General features: G+C 45.3%; 1 long non-coding RNA gene across 1 annotated transcript in view; it reads right to left on the bottom strand.

The window, feature by feature from the left end:
* Positions 1–14,979, bottom strand: part of LOC135184810 (uncharacterized) — a 34,545-nt gene extending 19,566 nt beyond the window's left edge. The window contains exon 1 of the long non-coding RNA XR_010306189.1: positions 14,828–14,979. This is a non-coding gene — a long non-coding RNA (uncharacterized LOC135184810). The remainder of the gene's footprint in view (positions 1–14,827) is intronic.
* Between the last annotated feature and the right edge of the window lie 5,767 nt (positions 14,980–20,746).

Below are 20,746 nucleotides of genomic sequence, written 5' to 3'. Positions count from 1 at the left end.
CAGCTGATGTAATTGGGTGTATTCAGTATGAGCACTTCCCGAGCACTAGAAGGCATCCAAAATGTCTTTGTTAGAAGAAAGTATCATTAACCCTTGCATACTTTTCCTCCCACACCTACAAAAGCTTCATCAGTTGTAGTGGGTCTTCAATTTTGCCAGATGCAAAACCACAGCCTGTCTCTTTTGAGGCATTCTAACTGCAGCCTTAGAACATCATCAAACATACCTGCAAGAGAAGAGTCTAGAAAATAGGTAGCTCTAACTTTCCTGTCAAGAGAATTGTTTGCCAGCCTGAAGGACTCTCTCACAGCTTATAACACGTCACTATCTGACCACAGAGCCCCTCCTCACACCACAATGCTAGAATTGTAACTGGCTCCCTCCACAAAGCTTTCCTGTGTTGTGCTGTGGTGGGCTGATGCAGCTAATTTGCCCTGGAAAGCCTACTGCTTACTTTGAAGGCAAGGGAGGAGATTTCTGTAAACCATGATTTTATTTCTTCTCCCCCCCCCCCCACCTTCAGCTTGGTCTTGATTTACAAGTCATTAAAAATTACCTTGATTTGAGGCAGGAGTTTTTCCAATGCTTTTTATTTCCTCCCTCAAAAGCCTGTTCTGTCCCTTCAGGCTTACCATAGAGCCTCAGAGGACTCTCTGTTTCCAGCAGGGTCTGTGTTGGCAGAGGCCATGAAAAGCAGCCTTGATGGTGGGTGGTTTTCAGCTGTGAAGTGTGACAACCACCTCCACCTTCCTCTGGCACTCACACCTGCTCCATATAATTCACATCATGCTCCTAAAACCAGTTCAGAAAATCCTTTGATACAAGTTCATCAAGGTCTTACTCAGCCAGAGGAATACACATCATGTACTCACAGTGAACCTGCCAAGAGACCTGTCTGCTTAGTACAATGTACTTAGCTTTAGACCAGAGGATTTCAGCTGAGAACCAACCAGGTGTAACAAGTCAGGCCAATGTGCCCACCACACCAGACAGACACCTCCTGCATAATAAGCAGATCATGGGAACCTTACAGAGCTCTCTCTCTGTGTCACACTGAATGCAGTAGATACATATCCACTGCATGTTAGTGTATTTTGGACAAAAAGAAATCCAAATCCAACAACAAAAATCGAGGAATGATGTGACTGAGAGTAGGCCTGTGGAGAAGGACTTTGGGGGTACTGGTGGATGAAAAGCTGGACATAAGCAAACAGCGTGCACTCCCAGCCCAGGAGCCAATCGTATCCTAGGTTGTATCAAAACCAGTGTGGCCAGCAGGTTGATGGAGGGAATTCTGCCCCTCTGCTGCATTCAAGTGAGACCTCACCTGCAGTGCTGTGTCCAGCTCTGGAGCCCTCAGCACAGGGAAGATTTGGATCTGTGGGAGCAGGTTCAAAGGATGACCACAAAAATGATCCGAAGGCTGGAGTACCTCTGCTATGATACTAGCAGCATCTCAGCCCTTTAGGATGGCATTTTTCTAAGTATATTAATCTATTTCTAAAACCAAGCTTGAGGCATGTGTCCTCTGCCCCACAGAAATTGTATGGCCAAAAGGTGAATCTGATGAAAGATACTGCCATTTCTCTACAGGCTCAGCCAGAGACAGGCAGTAGAATGCTGGAGAGCATCTAATGAAAGGCCAACACTATGATGTTGGAGCATCTCTCTGATGAGGAAAGACTGAGAGAACAGAGGCTGTTCAGCCTGGAGAAGGCTGAAAGGGGATCTTAACAGTGATCATTAACATCTGAAGTGCACGTGTCAAGAGAATGAGGCCAGGCTGTTTTCAGTGGTACCCAGCACCAGGACAAGTGGCAAACTTGAACACAGGAGGATCCATCTGCACATGAGGAAAAACAACTTTCCTGTGAGGGTGTCAGAGCACTGCAACAAGCTGTCCAGAGAGGATATGGAGTCTCTTTCCTGGGAGATACTCAAAACCTATCTGGACATGTTCATGTGCAGCCTTCTCTAGGTGACCCTGCTTTAGCAGAAGCAGTGGACTCAATGCCCAAAGGTCCTTTCCAACTCCCACCCATCTATGATTCTGTGAGGAGAAGGGTTTGAGTTAGCCTCTGCAGTAACTGTTGCTGTTTGTTAGCCTCTAATTACAGGAGTCAATAAGAAAGAAGCCAGCATTTCCCTCGCTGACGTAAGGGAACATGCACGGCTGGCTGAAACGAGCCCTTTTGCTTTGACGAACACGCGCTAATGGATTTGCTGCACCTAAAGCAAAGCTTTATTTCAACAGCTGGTTTTAAAAAGCAGTAGCCCACACCCCAGTGATCTGCGTAATTGAGTTCATGACATAATATCACAGTGTTTACTAAGAAAGTGGCAGATGGTAGTTACTGTGGGGTTTTTCATTTCAAAAGGGCAGATATGTATGGCATGATTCTGCTCAGGGTGTTCCCGTTGAAAACAACACTTCTTTAGCAGGGGATGTTAAAGTTTGTTGAAAAAACACATAGGCCATGAGAAGAGTGGCAGATGGAGTCAACAAGCTCCCCTGCTGTCTAATAAGAGGTGGTGTGTTTTAAAAAATGCACTCAGGCTGAAATTTCACAGTCACAGAAACATTCAGGTTGGAAAATACCTTCAAGATCACCAAGTCCAACCCTTAACCCTACTCTACAAAGTGCACCCTAAACTGTATCTCTAAGCACTGCATCCAAACAACTGTCAAACACATCCAGGGTTGGTGATTACACCACCTCCCTGGGCAGCTCACTCCAATGCCTGACCACTCTTTATGGAAAAAAAAATCCTAATGTCCAGTCTAAACCTATCCAGTTGCAGCTTGAGGCCACTCCCTCTTGTTCTGTCACTAATTACCTCTGAAAAGAGACCATTTCTAATCCTTTCATGGGCAGAGGACATACCCATGTGGAGGAAGGTGGCGTGGTTCTGAGGAGAAAGCACATCCTCAAGGCAGAAGGCACTTGGGGAAAAGGAAAGCTTGACTCTTCTTTAAAACTGCTGCTGAATCTTGAAGGGAGAGAGAAAAGAGGGCACATACATGGTGCAGGTTTATGCTGTGTAAACCTTTGCTCTGCAAACCCCTCATATAGGTGGATCAGTTCTTTGGTAGTCACTGATTCATTCTTTGAAAAAGCTTTGAAGATACTGATAAAAAGGTGATTAAGGTAACCAGACAGGTTGTGGAGTCTCCTTTTCTGGAGACTTTCAAGACCCATCTAGATGCATTCCTCTGCGACCTAAGCTAGATTCTATGGTCCTGCTCTAGCAGGGGGGCTAGACTTGAGCTATGGAGGTCCCTTCTAACCCCTAACATCCTGTGAACCCTTTAGGTGGCAAGAAACTAATGGAATACTTTTTCTACCTTGAGTATTTAAAATGCAATTACTATTCCAGCCTGGGCTTCATACAGCAACATGGAATCAGCATTCCCTGCAGTGAAAAATGAGTGAGAATAATTCTGGAAGAAGAGAAGACAGCAATCAGAAGATTATCCTCATTTTTTTCCCTAAATGACGTAGATGTAGCAGAGGAGTTTGACACTGTGTCTGTGAAAACATCCCAGTCTGATGCTGCACCTGCTTGTGGGCAGGCAGCAAGACTATTTCCTTTCTGTTCCACAGACTGGTGCTTGCTGCCAGTGCTGCCTTTGCCACGGAACACGGCTGTCTCACTTAAATATCATGGAGTCTGGCCTTTAGAGCCCCCATGTTTGTGTATGTATAATGGACCCAGATGCTGGATTTGAGTTAATTGTCAAGGTTCAGGGCTGGGACAGTCATAGGTGAATGACAGACGCTCTCTATTAAGCCCTGTCTTTTTCCAAAGGGGAAGAGAAAGGGAGAGGGATTAATGGGTTGGAAAAGAAAAATCTAAACTAGCTTTAATGAAAATAGTAAAAATAACATGAAGCAGATACAAAGCAACATCAAACCCAAACCCCTGATGGCAATTATGGCACTTTCACCACTGATGCTGGGGGCAGACACTGGGAAAGCCCCAGACTGGACTCAATGGCAGGCAGTGATCAGCTTCAGGAGCTGGATTCTGGAACAGGATTCAGGAACACATGAATAGGGATCAAAGGCCCCTTGTCCTGTCACTAAGCACTACTGAAGAAACACTGGTATCATCCTCCTGACATCCACCCTTTAAGTATTTGTTAACATTAATAAGATCCCCTCAGTCTAAGCTAAAAAGCCCCAACTACCTCAGCGTTTCTTCATATGAAAGATGCTCTGGTCACCTATGCTCTTCCTAGCCCTTTGCTCTGCCCTCTCAAGCAGTTTCCTGTCCTTGAACCAGGCAGCCCAGAACTGGGCAGAGTACTCCAGATGAGTCCTCACTAGGGCAGAAAAGAGAGGGAGGATAACCTTTCTCGACCTGCTGGTCACACTCTTCTTGATCCATGGGACTGAGCTGAACAGAGTAAGTTCTGTTCTGACTCAAATCAGGACAATTAATACAAGCTTTTAGAAAGATTCAGTGAGCTTTGTACCTGTCTGAACTGTTCACCTAATGCTGAACTTCTAGAAACAAATATAAAAGTAAACCTTAAGATCTTTGGAGTGCCAATTGGGGTCTGCCACCACACAGGCAGAGCCAGCCTCACGTCTATCTGTGGTTTAACAATTACACATGTAATTACTTTAAGCCAGGGAGAATCATAGCAAAGGGAGCACCACTTCAGGATGCTTTCTGGTTAGTTGCTTAGGATATTCTCCAGGGAAGTGAGATACATGAATTCAAATGTCCTTGGGCATTCATCCTTCTCTTCTCTTTCAAAAAAAGAGCAGATGAAAAGCAGTTGCCACCGTTTCAAGCAGAGCTCTGATATAATAGCTGAGGCCTGGAGTTAGGTTTTCATGTCCCCTAGGACAGCAAAGAGGTCTTAAGGATCTGCATTTAGACAGAAGCATCTCGAACCAAAGTTAGGTACCTGAATCTTTTTGGAAATGAGCCCTGTGTCTGCCACCTTAGTGGCACTTGTTTCATCCAGGTTAGGCAGGTGCTGCTGAAGTAGGGCCTGCATAAAACCCCAAACATTTTCATTTCCTTGATTTGATTTTCAGAAAGCAAAGAGAGAGAACCTGTTCTGCTTTCATTAAACAGCTTCTTTTTAAACCCCAGCTCTGCTTTCAGCAGCATCCTCTGCTCCATTTAGTGAACATCTGGTTTTCAATTTTGCAGCTCAGCAATTGTTTGAATTGCCAAAATACACACTTTAATGGATGGCTCTGAGAGAACAGATGTGCTGTGCCCACTTGGGTGGCTAGTGTGCAGCACGAGAGTGTCAAGTGCAGGACGGGAGCAGAGACTTTGCTGGCAGAAATGTAAACCTAAAGGGACAAGAGTCTGCACTCCTGGCTACTCTTTGATACTTAAAAGAAAAGCAAATGCAAGCACTTTAAATATTACTTTTAAGGAAAAACGTAAGAGTGGGAGTTGACAGGGAACAGTCTGCCTGCCCAAACACTTCAGAGGCATCAAAAGAGAAGAAAACCAGAAACTGGAAGAATAACCACCCTATATCTGACATGGTGTGTCTGATACATCCAGAAGCAGTATTCACTCACCAACATGTGACACTGACTTTGAGAACACAGGGCACCACTGTCTGGAGAGCTCAGCCCATCCCTGCAGGTATTCATAGAATAGAATAGTATCACAGAATCAGCCAGGGTAGAAGAGACCTCCAAGATCATCCAGTCCAACCTATCACCTAGCACTATCCAATCAATTAGACCGTGGCACTACAGCCTTTTCTTGAACACCTCCAGAGATGGTGACTCCACCACCTCCCTGGGCAGCCTATTCCAATGCCACTCTCTCTGTGAAAAACTCCCTCCTAATATCCATCCTATACCATTCCCAGCACAACTTGAGACTGTGTTGCCTTATTCTGTTGCTGCTTTCCTGGCTACAACCTTCCTTCAGGTAGTTGTAGACAGCAATGAGGTCACCCCTGAGCCTCCTCTTCTTGAGGCTAAACACCCCCAGCTCCCTCAGCCTCTCCTCATAGGGCTTGTGTTCCAGGCCCCTCACCAGCTTCATTGCCCTAAACCTTAGCGTTAACTTGGTGTTTGCCATTGAAGAAGACTTAGGGGAAGAGGAAATGGGTGGAAGTGGAGCTTAAGAACTTGAAAGTAATTTGAATTAAAACAAAAAGATTTTCTCAATCTGAGTTCAGTTCTAACAGTTGTCAGTGTATGTAATTGGAAACAATAACACTGAAATCATTTAGTGAGCAGCATTGTACAGTCATTTACTACTACATAAACCAAGCATTTTAGACATTTCCATATTAAAATAGCCTATGACATCAGCTCTGTTTTCCTTCAGCTCCAGAAAAAGCTGTGGCTTACAGGAGATATGCATCGGGGGGGGGGCATTTTTTAAAGCTGCATATCAAGGACAAAAGAAATAGTAGTAGGTCTGATTCCCAGAATCACAGAACGTTAGAGGTTGCAAAGATGGTGTGTCCACATACAAGGTTTAAAATAACATCTTTATCGATCATCTGGATGAAGGATTTGAGTGCACCCCCAGTAGGTTTGTAGATGGCACCGAACTGGGCAGGGGTGTTGATCTGCTCCAAGGTAGGAAGGTTCTGCAAAGGGATCTGGACAGGCTGGATTGATGGGCTGAAGTCAATTGTTTGAGGTTTAATAAGGCCAAGAGTTGAGTTCCTGCTCTTGGGTCACCACGATCCCATGCAACACCACAGGCATGGGGGACAGTGACTGGAAAGTTGCCAGTCAGATAAGGACCTGGGGGTGCTGATCAGCAGATGGCTGAAGATGATCCAGTGTGTGCCCAGATGTCTAAGAAGACTAACAGCATCCTGGCTTGTATCAGGAACAGCATTACCAGCAAAAGTAAGGAAGTGGTTGTGCCCCTGTACTAGACACTGGTGAGGTCACATCTTAAATATTTAGTCCAGCTTTGGCCCTTCATGACAATAAAGATGTTGAGTTGCTGTAGAATGACCAGAGAAGTGCAATGAAGCTGGTGAAGGGCCTGGAGAACAAGTCTTATGAGGAGTGCCTCAGGCAACTGGGGCTGTTTCATCTGGAAAAGAGGAGGCTGAGGGGACACCTCATTGCTTTCTACAACTACCTGAAAGGAGATTGAAGTGAGGTGGGTGTTGGTCTCTTCTCCCTAGTAACAAATGATAGGACAAGAGGAAATTACCTCAGGTTGTGGCAAGAGAGATTTGAGTTGGACATTATGAAGGATTTCTTTACTAAAAGAGTGGTCAAGCACTGGAACAGATTGCCCAGGGAGGTAGTAGAGTCACTGTTACTGTAAGTGTTCAAAAACTGTGTAGACATGGCACTTAGGGACATAGTTCAGTGGCCATGGTGGTGGTGGTGTTACATCAGGTGTTAGACTCGATGATCTTAGAAGTCTTTGCCAAAAAATGATTCTATGGTTCCAATAAATCAGTTTATGAGAAAGCATGACCAGGATGTACCTGCACCTTTGCTCCCTACAGAAGCTTCAAAAAACCAGGACAGTTTTTCCAGAATATGAAATAGAAATATCTGTCTGAACATGAGGAAAACTTCTCTGTAAAGGTGACAGAGCAGTGGACCAGGCTGCCCAGAGAATTTGTGGAGCCTTCTTTGCTGGAAAGGTTTAAAACCTGCCTGGACATGATCCTGAGCAACTGTCTCTAGGTGAATCTGATGCAGCAGATCTCCAGAGCCAGATCTCCAGAGCAAGGTCTCCAGAGGTCACTCCCAACCTCCAACAACTCTATGATTCTTTGAGTATTCCTAAAATAGGAGCTATGGGAGAAAGGGAAGTTGTTACAGGAAAAAACTGTCACAGTCTACAGATTAAGGAAGTGACAATGAATAAAATAAGCTCAGTACACTTCTATTAGTTACCTTTGCATGCAGCGCTTAGCTCATGAGCTTAAGGGCCAAACACCCTGTCTGCACGGAGAGTACTTCTTCATGGACACCAGATAACAACTCCTTCTTGTCCTTGGCTGTTATCAAGCCTCTGACCTGCCAGAAGTCCCACCACTGCCTGCATAGCCAGCTGTGAGTCATACACCAACAGTGTAGGTATGGGGAAGCAAAACTTCCACCCCACCCACCTCATGCCACTATACCAAGGTACAGGTTGGGCTTTTGCTTCTGCCTACTTTATCTTAACTGGCACACACTAGTGTAAGACCTGGCGGTGTACAACTTGGTTGCAGAGAGGGATAAGTGATGTGAAGTGTAGCAAACAGCCTCAGAACAGCCCATTTAGCAAACTAGTCAGCACATACCTACAAATAAGAGAAAAGCTTAAAAGAGTCAGGAATTCCCTGCAAATGAGTCACAAAACATGTCCAAATTTGGCAAGGATTTTCCAAGGTGAAGCAGGAGACCAATGTGAAACATTAATGTTTGCAAGGGCAGCTCACCCCTGGTGCTTTTTCACAGATTTGAGCTTAATTATTAATATGTTAAAGTTCTTTTCTTCCATATCAAATATTGTGCTAGTTTGAAGCAAGCTGGGATGTTTTGGTAACAGAACTAGATAACGGGCAGTGAAATGAAAACAATTGATGTCAACTTCTCTCAAAGTTACGCTGAGAACTCTGGGAAGAAGAAAGACTTTTTCTCCATTTTGTTTCTCTCTCTTGCTTTTGCCTTAGACCTGGTCACATCTCAGTAACCTTGCTCCTACTAACCCTGCTCCCTAACCTCTTGGCTGCACCTCTTTTCTTCCTGAGAACTGGGGTAAGGTTGAGAGGGCCGGGGGAGGTGTTGGGGTGGTTTGAGAGCCCCTCCTGGGGACTCAGGTTTCTGGGAGGGGAGTTGTGCTTTTGTATTGTTTATCCTTTGTATATTTCTGTATATAATTGTATATAACTGTATATATTGTAAATAGCTGCTTGTAAATTCTGCTAGCTGTAAATAAATTGCTTCATCTATATTCCCAGGGTCCGTCTGAGTTAGCTGGGGCAAATACAAAAGTGTGGGGGGGCGGGGTAACCCCCAAACCATCACAAATATATATTTAAAAGGACTTCCTAAGAGAATCTGTGTTCAAACCCAAGCCAGTCACACCTGCTGTAATTAGTCCTTAGGCCCATCAGGCAGGTAGCCAACAGTTACTGTTTAAATGGCTCCAGACTCCTCAGAACTACAAAACCAGAGCATAAACAAGTGCAAGGATCATACTGCTGAATGCCGCAACAGAACTGTCACAGGACATAGAGACCTCACATTGGCCAGAGAAGGCACTGGAAGAGTCTGTCTGTTACTGTTCCACAGCGAAAAGCTGGTTTGCAAGGTCACAGAGCAGTGGAAGTACATCAACATAGAGCAGAGCTATGAGGCAGAGCAGTGACAGGGCACATTATGACAACACTGACCTCGGAGAACACCCCATACTGTGCATCACAATGGTGACTCTTCTCTGGAGTAGACCCCTCCAAGATCACTGTCACCAAGGTAAACAGAGAGAAGTGCAGTCAGGCAAAATGCTTGAGAGGTGAGGGTGAGAGTTGAAGAGGTGAAGGATGAGTCTACTCTATTTGTCATCCTTAGCTGCTGAAAGCAGGAACACAGAATAATTAAAGCAACTCCATGGGATTTGCCAGCAAAAAAAAAATAACAGTGACTGCTTTGTTTCACTAATTTTACAGAAGTTTGTGGTGGGGATGGTGGAGGATTGTAGTACATGAGCAAGATGCTTCTTTTCTCCATGTCACTTCCCAATCTTTCCCAGGAAATTCACTGGTACTGAAAGAAGTGTGACTTCCCGTGATGCCTAAATCTGCCAATCTTCGTGTGTTTCCGTCTCTTCCAGTCCAGATTCTTACTACATTATGCAGATTACTGATCAAGCACTGATAGTCATCTATGTTCAGACCATATTCACCATAGCAGTGGCAACATTAACTATATAGGTTACACTGACCTCATCGACTGTACAGTGGACACAGTAACTAGGAAAGCAGTCCTCAGGAGCAGAATGGTAAGCAGGCCCCTCCAGGGTTGGAGAGAAGAAGGAGGAGAAGGAAGAGCAGAAGCAGGATGAAGAGAAGCCTCCATCCTCAGCAAACTTCCCCCTTCACACTGCATGGCATTTCTGGTTTGGGATACACCTGCATCAGTTTGGAATCAGCTCAGATCAGCTGCCCTGGCTGATTCCAAACTGCTAATGGCCTGCAGACCATGGTTGGCCAAGGATTCTGTCCCAGCAAAACCAGGACATCATACCAATGGGAAAAGGCTGCTGCCCTGCCTCCAGCAGAGCTTCTGACCTGGCCATCAGCCTTATGAATGCTTTTGCTTTCAGTGCCCTGAGAAGCAGAACCAATAACCTCTACAACACCACCACAGCTTGTTTACGGTGTGAAAACATGCACTGCTACTGCATCAAGCCCATCTTCCAGACACACATGGGAGGGGCAGAAAGGTCCTGTGGACTCTATGTTATATGTGTCCAGAACTAGTCAAGAACTGCCTGAAAAATACTGAGTAGAATCCTTCCTTTGACCAGCATCAAAGGGGCTAGCATATTTGTGTGGTATAGCAGTGTCTTTTATACTGAGTTTGATACAAAAAGTAGGACAGAGGTTTTTATGCAGCCATATTTCTGCTCTTAGAACCAAAAAATCACAGAAGCACTCAGGTTGGAAAAGACTCTCATGATCACCAAGTCCAATTGATACCCCTACTCTACAAGGTTCACTCTAAACCATATTCCCAAGCACCACATCCAAACAACTTTTAAACACATCCAGGGTTGGTGATGCAACCACCTCCCTGGGCAGCCCATTCCAATGCCTGACTACTCTTGCTGGGATTTTTTCTTTCCCTAATGTCCAGTCTAAACTAAACCTACCCAGTCACAACTTGAGGCCATTCCTCTTGTTGTATCACTATTTACCTTTGAGAAGAGACCAGCACCAACTTCTCCACAACATCCTTGCAGGTAGACAGCAATGAGGTCTTCCCTCAGCCTCCTCTTTTTCAAACTAAACAGCCCCAGCTCCTTCAGTGTCTCCTCACAAGATTTCTTCTCTAGGCCCTTCACCAGCTTCGTTGCTCTTCTTTGCACTTGCTCTTGCTGCCAAGGAAAGTTGTTAGTGTCAGTAAAAAAGGCAACACTTCCTCCTCTAAAAGAGAAGCACTATCCTAGCAACAACAGTTGGACTTGATTTTGGATTTCTTTTCCCCTAACCTTACTGAATCTGTTTCTATGATCAATGAACTGTTTTGGTTTGGGCTTTTTCTTTTTTTTTTATTCCTGCCTACAATCAGTTGCCTCAGCAGTTTTTAATTCTGTTTGTGATCAGAGGTTTCTACTACATTACAGCACACTAATATAAGCAGAGGCAAGACCTGGATCTTAGCCAAAGTAGAGTTCAAGGAGCAACCTTCATCCGTTGCTTTTATTGATGGTTGTGAGGAACTGCACCAAACAGAAGCAGAAACTTTAACCTTCCACTGCAATGGAAAACCACCAGCACAGCAATCCTTATGCTACCAATCATCCACTTCTGAGGTAAAAGCATACCAAAAGAGTGCAAAACAGGGAAAATCCCATGGAAGAGCTGCCACTGCTTTTCTCTCAATGCTTGCATTCTGCTCTGCAATCACTGTAAGAGAGAATCTCTCAGCTTACAGACCTGCTTGCCCTGTGCCTATCTCCCTTTCACAGAATCACAGAATATTAGAGTTTGGAAGTGACTTCCAGAGATCAAGTCCAAATCTCTCTGCCAAGCAGGATCCCCTACAGTAATTCACACAGGAATGCAAGCAGGTGGGTTTTAAAAGTCTCCAGAGAAGGAGACTCCACAACCTCTCTGGGCAGCCTGTTCCAGTGCTCTGTCACCCTCACTGTGAAGAAGTTTCTCCTCATGTTGAGGTGAAACCTTCTACATTCTAGTTTGACCCCCTGCTCCTTAGCTTATTGCTGCTGATCACCAAAAAGAGATTGGCCACATCCACTTGACACCCACTCCTCAGATATTTATAGATGTTGATCAGATCTCCTCTCAGACTTCTCTGCTCCAGCCTAAACAGTCCCAGGTCTCTCAGTCTCTCTTCACAGGGGAGATGCTCAAGCCTCCTAATCATGCTTGTGGCTCTCCATGGGCTCTTTCTAGCAGGTTCCTGTCTGTCTTGAGTTGGGGAGCCCAAAATTGGACACAGAATTCAACACATGAATACAGCAGCTGGAGACATGAGAAGACTTTGGACAAAGAAAAAGTCTTATCTAGGGAATGCTTAAACTCCTTTTTTGCAGCTTGAAGCAATCTTCTACTAAGGGCCCAAAACCAGAACTTCTAAGGGCTCATTTTGCACAATTCCCAGCCCAGAAAATTTATTCTCTGCTTTTATCACAGGAGACAGGAGGGATCCTGCTGCTAGATTGACAAGGAACCTTAGCACTCCACTAATTTCCAAAAGTTCTGCTATGTCTGGGACAAATTCTTCCTTTAGGCCATCCCAGGTCAGTGCTATTCTCACCAACATCTGAGGATAACACATAAAGCTGCCTCCCTTTCTGCCTGCTTTGTTGCTCCCTGCGCTAGTTCCCAATAGCTTCAAAGTGAGCTGTGCAGTGCTGCCAACCTGGGGAAACCACATTTCTCTTTGCAGGGCATAGCTGAGGGTTTGCTTTGAAAATCATGGCCTACTCATTATCATGGAATGGGTTGGAAAGGAACCTTAAAAGTCATCTACTCCATCTCCCTTGCAGTCAGCAGGAACATTTTCAACTAGATCAAGTGACTCAGAGCCCCATCCAACCTGATCTGGAGTGTTTCCAGGGGTGGGACTTCTTGCACCTCTCTGGGCAACTTGTGACAGTGTTTCAACACCCTCAGTACATAAAAAACCCAAATCCCTTATATCTAAACATCTCCTCTTGTAGTTTAAAGACATTGTTTGCTGGTTTAGAGAAGGCACAAAAATGATCAGAGGGTTGGAGCACCTCTGCTGTGAGAACAGGCTGAGGGAGCTGTGGTTGTTCAGCTTGGAGAGGACTTAATAGCAGCCTGAAAGGGGGCTACAGGAAGGATGGGGAGAAGCTGTTTACAAAGGCCTGCATTGACAAGACAAGGGACAATGAGTTCAAGCTTGAGAAGAGCAGATTTAGATTGGATGTTAGGAACAAGCTCTTTACTGTGAGGGTGGTGGAGCACTGGAACAGATTGCCCAGGGAGGTGGTTGAGGCCTCTTCCCTGGAGACATTCAAGGTGAGGCTTGACAGGCCTCTGGGTGACCCGGTGTAGGCCCCTGCTGACTGCAAGGGGGCTGGACTAGGTGACCTCTAGAGGTCCCTTCTGGCCCAGACCATTCTATGAGTCTATGATTCCATGATAAATGTTTCCCTGAGAATCCAGGAAGTCCCTTAATACTGTCTGATAAGCAGCTGCCAACCATTAATAATGGTGGTTTGCAATAACCCAGGGCAAGGAAGTAACATTTCCCTGGCCTTCAGGGCTTAGAAGTACAAGCATGCCCTAACCAACACTAAGCAAACACTGAGTGGCTTGCCCTTGTTGGATGGTCTAATGATACATACATGCATTCCTGATGTGGCTTAGAATCAGAAAATCAACTGAGCTGGAAGAGACCTCCAAGATCATACAGCCCAACTTACCACCCAGCCCTATCCAGTCAACTAGACCATGGCACTAAGTGCCTCATCCAGTCTTTTCTTGACCACTTCCAGGGATGGTGACTCCACCACCTCCCTGGGCAGCCCATTCCAATGGCAAATCAATCTCTATGTGAAGAACTTCCTCCTAATATCAAGGCAATACCTCCCTTGGCTTCTCCACCTCTCCACAAGCTGTGACAGATGAAGCTAATGCAGAGCAAGGGTGCACCGCTTGCTGCACTCTTTGAGGTGTTTATGAAGCCCCTTCCACAGACCCACTGAGAAGAATGCCTTTAAAATCTATAGGCAAGTGACCAGAGGACCAGTGTTTGGTGCCACATGCAAGGACACTCCTAGGAGCTTGGCCTGCAGTATTTCATAGAATCATAGGATCCCTCAGGTTGGAAAACACCTCCAAAAGTCAGCTAGTCCAATCCCCCCTCAGTGAACAGGGACATCTTCAACTAGACCAGGTCACGCAAAGCCCCATCGAGCCTCACCTTGAATATCTCCAGGGATGTGGCCTCAACCACCTCACTGGGCAACCTGTTCCAGTGCTTAACTGCTCTCATGGTAAAGAGCTTGTTCTTGACGTCCAATAGATGTCTCTACTCTCCTCTAACTTAAAACCTTTGACCTTCATCCTGTCACCACAGGCCTTTGTAAACAGTCTCTCTCCAGTCCTCTTACAGGCCTCTTTCTAGTACTGGCAGGTCACTATTAGGTCTCTCTGGAGTCTCCTCTTCTCCAGGCTGAACACCCCCAGCTCCCTCAGCCTGTCCTCGTAGCAGAGGTGCTCCAACCCCTTCTCCACCAGGTCCACGTCCTTCCAGTATTGAGGGCTCCAGACCCGAATGCAATACTCCAGGTAAGGTCTCACCAGAACAAAGTGGCAGAATCACCTTTCTGGATCTGTTGGCAATGCATCTTTAAATGCAGCCCAGGTTGAGATTTGCCTTCTGAACTGCAAGCTCACGCTGTCTGCTCATGTCCAGCTTCTCATCCACCAGCAGCCCCAAGTCCTTTTCTATCACCTCCTCTCCCAGCCTGTATTGACAGTGAGGATTGTTATTTTGAAAAGAAAACAGAACCCTGTGTTGTTTTGAGCCTCACACCTCCAGTAGCCCCAGTTACCCTCTGTGACTGCTCATCTAGGAGAGCAGCCAGGCAGGTTGGGTTCAGCTGATCTCTTTACAGCAGAGGTGTTCCAGCTCACCAGTCATTTCTGTGGCCTGAGGCAGAGGTGTGTTGTGGCTGCCCATCAGCATTTTGGCACTTGTTCTCCCACATTTGTCTTCCCAGGGAAGGTATTTTTCTCTCGTGTGTTTCCTCATGATGACTGCTGAAAGGTCTAAGGTTTGCCGGGGTTGCACTAAGAACAAAAACAAAAGGTAAGTGGAATGAGTAAATAAAAACATAATTTTTAAGAACAAGCTCTTGAGATTATTGTGCAATTCCTGTTCTTCAACCTTGTCAGGAAGAAAATGACCCTTTTTTCCCCTAAACCCATGACCTGCCTACAAATCATCATTTCATTTCAAGGAAAATCTGAAATTAAAATGAGACCAATTTTATGTATTACATTTGAATAATCCTCCAGACCAACTCATTTGTCCTGAAGTGACCTCTCTTTTTATAGAAAGAAAACACAAGCCCTATGAGGAGAGGCTGAGGGAGCTGGGGGTGTTTAGCCTGCAGAAGAGGAGGCTCAGGGGAGACCTCATTGCTGTTTACAACTACCTGAAGGGAGGCTGTAGCCAGGTGGAGGTTTGGTCTCTTCTTCCAGGCAACCAGCAACAGAACAAGAGGTCACAGTCTCAAGTTGTGCCAGGGGAAGTATAGGCTGGATTTATGGAGGAAGTTCTTGCCAGAGAGAGTGATTGGCATTGGAATGGGCTGCTCAGGGAGGTGGTGGAGTCACTGTCCCTGGAGGTGTTCAAGAAAAGCCTGGATGAGGCACTTAATGCCATGGTCTAGTTGATTGGACAGGGCTGGGTGCTAGGTTGGGCTGTATGATCTTGGAGGCCTCTTCCAACATAGTTGATTCTATGATTCTATAAAACATGTAGGCCTTTTTTTTCCCCCACAAAAATACATTTTGAGTGTCAAACACAGGCTCTGCAACACTTTGATTTTGGCCTTGATTTCACCTGAGTTTTTAATGAGGTGCACAATGGTGTCAAAAGTACAGAATCATAGTGTTATGGTTTAAGGTGGTGGCTACTCCTCTTGTGATCCTTGTGCTAATTCTACAGCTTGCAATATATTTGTAAATATATTTCTGTCCATAGGCATTGTGCTATATGCTTGTAAATGTTAGCTTGCTGTAAACATACTGCTTCATTTCTAACCCATCCCAGTTGGTCTGGTAAATTTATATGAGGTAATCCTAACCCACCACTCACAGAATCAAGGAAGGTTAGGAGTTAGAAGGGACCTCAAAAGATCATCCAGTCTAACCCCTCTGCCAGAGCAGGGTCACCCTGTGCTAGTTTGAGACTAGCTGGGATATTTTAGTGAGAGGAATTAGATTATAGGCTGTGAAAAGGAAACAACGGTGATGTCTACTTCACTCACAGGCTTGCTGAGATGTATTAAAACAAGAACATAAATATAGATAACACAGTTGCTCTTTGGCTGCATGCACTTCTCTTGCTAACCTGCTGTCTGACTAATCCCTCTGCTTCCTAACCCCCCTGGCCAATTCTCCAAACTCACCTTGAATGTAAGACAAAGTCTGGGATAAGGTAAAGGGGTGGAAAGGAGGTGGAAGGGTGGTTGGGAGCCCCTCCTGGGAACTCTGGTTTCTGGGAGGGCTGTTGTGTTTCTGCACTACTTTTTAACTTGTATATTTCTGAATATAGCTGTATAGATTGTAAATATCTACTTGTATATTGTGCTGTGCTAGTTTGAAGCTAGCTAGAATGTTCTGGTGAGAAGAATTAGATTACAGGCTGTGTTACTGTGGCCAAAGTGTAGGACCCTGCACTTGGTCCTGTTGAATCTCATCCCACTGCAAACAGGAATTGTCTTTATGATATCTCTTAATTCTCACCTTACAAGTCAGGGCACCTCAGGTTAGCTTTGTCAGGACAACAGATCATTCCACACACCCACGTTTTGACTCTTCTGAATTCCCCTGAATGGTGAAAGCTATTCAGTTGATCTGTTTTCCTCCATGTGACTCTCCTGCTATGGCTTTGTGGTGGCCTGATCTCATACCTAACCACAAAAGACCATGATCTAACAGACCATAACTGTTAAAAAATATAGTGTCCGACACATTGGTTTCCTAACTTCACGTGGAAAATATTTATGCCATAGAACTTCTTAGCTTTTAAGAAAGGACAGGCCCTGAAAGCTGGTATTTAAAATGCCATATGGCACATATGGGAAATAAGAACACTGAATGGGTGACTTTACTTCTGGGTTTTATTATTTAGAGAGAACAGAAGTATTTGGTGCTTCTGGAGAATAGGGAAAATATTCTAGAGATGGGAAAGGATGGGGTTTTAATCTCCAGGGCTCTCACACTGGCAGTTGGGCAGTTTGGCATTGCTGGAACAGTGTCAAGCAGATCTCTGGGTGAGAATTAGGTTCAGGAAGCATGGAATTGCAATTAAAAAAGTCAATCATCTACAGGCTTGACCTGAAGAAAGCAGCTCCCGGAAAGGACAGAAATGCAATTCGTCTCTTACAAAATGCTGTTGGTGAGGGTAAGGTGGCAGAAGGCATTTGCAGGGCATTGCCTGCAGGCAGGAGACTGTGAAGAGACCAAAGCATCATAGAAGACAAACTCTTCAAGACACAGACTTCAAGATCACAGTTAATTGCTGTTTTGTTTTCAGCAACTGAGATTTTGGGCAGTTTTAGAGAGGTGCCATTTGTGTTTGGAGCTAAAATGGATTTACCTTGAAATGCAGCCCTTTCCCTGTGGGCTTGTGACCTGGGAAGCTTTCTGTCTTTGGTTGGGTTTTTTTTAATTTTTTTTTCCCTCCTTTTGCCTGGCAATGGCTGCATTCCCAAGTGTAAGTGAGGTGGAAGCTGGCAGTACCCCAGAGGCAGAGGAAGGGCTGGAATTTCCCAGGTCACGCTCAGGAATCCAGCCTTCTCCAAGGCACAGGATGCTACCTCTGAGTAGGAAAGATGCTTACAGCTGCTGTCTGTTTTGACTTTTTTTAAACCACCACTGTCTAAATATATTCATTCTCTGATGAATATATCACTGTTACCATCGCTTCAGGCTACCTGTCACTGTCCTGTTGCAACAGGCCCTGCTAAAAACACCATCCCTGTCTTTCTTCTAGGCCCCTATAAGTACTGAAAGGCTGCAATAAAGCGTCTTTGGAGCCTCCTCTCTCCAGGCTGAACAATCCCAACTTTCTCAGCCTATCCTCATAGCAGAGGTGTTCCAACACACTAACAATTTTTTGTGGCCTCCTCTGAACTTGCTCCTTTCTGTGCTGAGGAGCCCAGAGGTAGACACAGCACTGCAGGTGGGGTCTCAGCAGAGCAGAGGGACAGAGTTCCTTCCCTCGACCTGCTGGCCACACTGTTTTGGATTCAATTCATGATACAGTTGGCTCTCTGGGCTGTGAGCACACGTTGCTGGCTCATGTCAAGCATCCATCAGTACCCCCAGGTCTTCTTGGAAGAAGAGCTCTTAATCCCATCATTCTTCAGCCTGTATTGATATCTGGGATTGCTCTGCCCCAGGTGTAAGACCTTGTATTTGGCCTTGTTGAACCTTCTGATGTTCACACATGGCCACATTTTGAGTTTGTCCAGGTCCCTCTGGATGCCATCCTGTTCCTGACGACTGTACCACTCAGCTACCACTGGTGATCCTGAACGCATGCATTTCCATTTCTCTCTCTCTGCCGTGAGGCAAGAAAAGGATGCTCTTCATCTCCTTCCACGCTAACGTGTCACAGGCTTTGCCACTGTGATGGTCCTGCAGGTGACTATGGCATCTCACTGACCTGAAGGTGAGGGGGAACCAGGGGAGTTTTGAAGTTCAGACTTGGACAAAGCTTCATAAATTGCAGGTGTCTCAAGCAATTCCTCACAGCTGTCCAACCCTGGGCTGCACACCTGGGCCAATGAAAGTGCATGTTTGGAGCTGAGCCACCTGCTTGGGGCCAGCTATATCTACAGTGTCCTGAGGGAGCAACCAGACTCTGCCTCAGATCCAGCTGGCAGAGCCTGGGGCTGCAAAAGCTGGGAAATGAGACTAAAAATAGATGTTTCAGGAAAAGTTTGTTTTTCAGCTCTGTTTTGCTGCCTTCCAGTGCCTCACACTAGCAATGTGGGCAAGTGGTTTTTGGTGCAGCGAGCCGCCTTTTCATTTCAGAAGAATGTCCTCACCAACCACATCCCCATGTAAGGAAAAAGCAGCAGCTTACTGGTAAAGTTGTTAAGTGGGAAGGCAGAATTACATCCTCTGCTAAACCTTACTGTTATTTAAGTGAGGCTTTGGTGGTTGTCAATAGCTCCTTACCAGGAGTGACGTGCGCATGGGGGTCACCACGTACCCCACCCATCCATTCTTGGGCTGTTAAAAAGCAGGAGCCTTGCAAGGCTGATGGGCAGAGACCTCTTTTGTTTTGTTGACTCCCTGGTGCATTGTGGCTGTTTAGGTTTGTGTGTCTACCTAAATCAGAGAAAGAGTGGAAGAAAAGACTGAGAGACCTGGGGCTGTTCAGTCTGGAGAAGAGAAGACTGAGAGGAGATCTCATCAATGCATACAAATATCTGAGGGGTGGGTGTCAAGTGGATGGGGACAATCTCTTTTCAGTGGTCTGCAGCAGTAAGACAAGGAGCAATGGCTACAAACTGGAACACAAAAGGTTTCACCTCAACATGAGGAAAAACTTTTTTACAGTGAGGGTGACAGAGCATTGGGACAGGCTGCCCAGAGAGGTTGTGGAGTCTCCTTCTCTGGAGACTTTCAAAACCCACCTGGATATGTTCCTGTGCAAACTACCCTAGGAGATCCTGCTTTGGCAGGGGAGGTTGGACTTGATGATCTCTGGAAGTCACTTCCAACCTCTAATGTTCTGTGATTCTGTGAAACAGTGGCTCTTGGGGCATGATGTGCTTCAACTAGGGTCTTGTCTTCCAATTTATTGGATAGTGTGGTAAAACTAATGGTTTGAATTTATGACTTTCTGACCAAAGGAGGACTGTCTCTCTGACAAACTGGAGTGTGTGGGGTACACTACAGAAAAAAAGATGAAAATAAATACTTCTCTTACTTCATACAGCAGTGTGCTGTATGCAGCTTGACAGACCAGTCAAGGGAAGACACACATTCATAGACTGGGACCAAAGATTAAAGGTTCAGGAGCAACGAGGCAGTCACTTCTGGTGATCTGAATTAGTGAAATACTACTAATTCACAAATTACTATCCAAGTGTGCTCCTGAAAATAAGAAAAGGCTGGAATATTTTTGTTTATTTTGATTCTGTAGGTGAATTCTGGTTTTGTAATGGAGATACACAGCCTGGACACAGGATGGCATTTTGGAACATGGATTTCTTTGCTGTTAAAAACAAAACCAAATGCTGAACTCTTTAACCCCACCAAAACATCCCGCTGATTCAAGAAGCCCCTCCATTCAAAGAATGTAAACTCTGACAGGAGCCAAGAACTCTATTTTATAGAAAGCAAGAAAGTTTTCTAAAGGAGCAGTTTATGACCTGGCTGAAGAGCTGGAAATAATTAAGTGTTTTTGTCAAAGGTCAAAGTCAGAGGGTTAAATTCCTAGGAACTCAAAACAATCCTTGGTGACTGTGTCAAGACAGATCATTTGGCCCTTTTCTGCCCACAGTGGGAAGGCAGGGAGCAGGCTGGGACAGGAGCAAGCCATGCCGTGATTATCTGCCCTTTCCAATTCCAGCTCTGACATTTTGAGACCAATCACACATTCATGGTCTAAAAAAAACTGGAAATAAGAAATACAGACACATGTCCTATTTATAGTAACACCAAATATGAACTAAACAGCAAATGACAAACTAAGACCCTGGCTCATATTCTGCTTCTGATGTAACCCCACTGAATCCAGTGGGGTGTTAGACTCTGCAGCAAGCATCTGCTGTCAGATGAAACCACCAGCACCGCTCTGGTCCA

Source organism: Pogoniulus pusillus, chromosome 21, assembly GCF_015220805.1.
Source record: "Pogoniulus pusillus isolate bPogPus1 chromosome 21, bPogPus1.pri, whole genome shotgun sequence".
In the NCBI taxonomy this organism is placed as follows: domain Eukaryota; kingdom Metazoa; phylum Chordata; class Aves; order Piciformes; family Lybiidae; genus Pogoniulus; species Pogoniulus pusillus.
This window is presented reverse-complemented; position numbering and strand designations above follow the sequence as displayed.